This window comes from Micromys minutus (genome assembly GCF_963924665.1).
Source record: "Micromys minutus genome assembly, chromosome: X".
Lineage (NCBI taxonomy): Eukaryota > Metazoa > Chordata > Mammalia > Rodentia > Muridae > Micromys > Micromys minutus.
Window position 1 is genome coordinate 4,919,568 of NC_137970.1, and position 2,077 is coordinate 4,921,644.

Sequence of the window (2,077 nt, forward strand, 5' to 3'; positions counted from 1 at the left end):
ATGTGTTCAGCCCATATTGCTGGATCAGTCAGACCATTGCAGTTTGAACAGAAAGGGCATGAACCCTGACAGAGCTTCTGTGGATTACTCTATTAGAGGTTCTGGTGACTTATCTTGTCTTCACACAGCCAACAAGGGAAACAGAGAACAATATACTTTATATGATAAGAACCATATTTGTCAGTCTTGGAGTTCAAACAAGAGAAACATTGAAATAAATCTTATTGAGTTGGGTTGGAATTGGAGGGGTCAGAAGTAGCTTACAGCTTTTGCCATATCCATCCAGCTACATCAAAATACAGATGCAGGATCAGGTGTCTCAAGCCTTTAATCCCAAAACTTGAGAGGCAGAAGAAGGCCTCTCTTAGTCTCTGTTAGTTCTAGGCCAACAAAGGCCACATAATGAGTCCCTGAAGATGACAAAGACCTTTTTGCCATCAGAATGCAGGTGTTGTGAAAGCCACTGCTAATTAAAAGCAAAAATGGGAAAGGAAAAGACTCACATCAACATCATTGTAATTGGACATGTAGATTCCAGCAAGACCACCACAACCAGCCACCTGATCTACAAATGTGGTGAAATCGACAAATAAACCATTGAAAAGTTTGAGAAGGAGGCTGCCGAGATGGGAAAAGGCTCCTTCAAGTACACCTGGGTCTTGGACAATCTGAAAGCTGAGCGTGAGCGTGGTGTCACTACTGACATCTCCCTGTGGAGATTTGGGACCAGCAAACACTATGTGACTTTCATTGATGCCCCAAGACACACAGACTTCATTCATCAAAAACATGATTACTGGCACATCTCAGGCTGACTGTGCTGTCCTGATTGTTGTTGCTGGTGTTTGTGAAATTGAAGCTGCTATCTCTGAGAACAGGCAGACCTGTGAGCATACTTACACCCTGGGTGTGAAACAGCTAATTGTTGGTGTCAACAAAATGGATTCCACCGAGCCACCATACATTCAGAAGAGATACAAGGAAATTGTTAAGGAAGTCAGCACCGACATTAAGAAAATTGGCTACAACCCTGACACAGGAGCATTTGTGCCAGTTTCTGGTTGGACTGGTGACAACATGCTAGAGCCAAGTGCTAATATGCCATGGTGCAAGAAATGGAAAGTCACCCGCAAAGATGGCAGTGCCAGCAGCACCATGCTGCTGGAAGCTTTGGACTGTATCCTTCCACAAACTCCTCCAACTGACAAACCTCTGTGACTGCCCCTCCAGGATGTCTACAAAATCGGGGGTATTGGGACTGTCCCCGTGGGCTGAGTAGAAACTGGTGTTCTCAAGCCTGGTATGGTGGTTACCTCTGCTCCAATCAATGTAACAACTGAAGTCAAGTCTGTTGAAGCTTTGAGTGAAGCTCTTCTTGGGGACAATGTGTGCTTCAATGTAAAGATGTTAGGTGTGGCAATGTTGCTGGTGACAGCAAAAATGACCCACCAATGGAAACAGTTGGCTTCACTGCTCAGGTGATTGTCCTGAAGCATCCAGGCCAAATTAGTGCTGGCTATGCTCCTGTCCTGGATTGTCACACAGCCCATATAGCATGCAAGTTTGCTGAGCTTAAAGAAAAGATTATCGGTCTGGTAAGAAGCTGGAAGTTGGCCCAAAATTCTTGAAGTCTGGTGATGCTGTTGGTGTGGTCCCTGGCAAGCCCATGTGTGTTGAGAGATTCTATGACTACCCTCCACTTGTTTTTGCTATTTGTGACATGATGCAGAGAGTTGCTGTGGGTGTCATCAAAACTGTGGACAAGAAGGCTGCTAGAGATGGCAAAGTCACCAAGTCTGCCCAGAAAGCTCAGAAGGCTAAATGAATATTATCCCTAACACCTTCCACCCCAGTCTTAATCAGTGGTAGAAGAACAGTCTCAGAACTGTTTGTCTCAATTGGCCGTTTAAGTTTAATAGTAAGAGACTGATTAATTATAACAATGCATTGTAAAACTTTCAGAAGAATGTTTTGTCGACCATTGTGTGTGTGAGAGAGGAGGTGGGGAGGGAGAGGGAGAGAGGGAGAGAGGGAGAGAGGGAGAGAGAGAGAGAGAGAGAGAGAGAGAGAGAGAGAG

The 2,077-nt window shown here is 44.9% G+C and overlaps 1 pseudogene across 1 annotated transcript; it reads left to right on the plus strand.

Annotated features, from left to right (window-relative positions):
• The first annotated feature begins 482 nt into the window (after positions 1 to 482).
• On the plus strand, positions 483 to 1,825 carry LOC308414390 (elongation factor 1-alpha 1-like; annotated as a pseudogene). Its single transcript has one exon. The product of its transcript is annotated as an elongation factor 1-alpha 1-like (transcript).
• Positions 1,826 to 2,077: the final 252 nt, after the last annotated feature.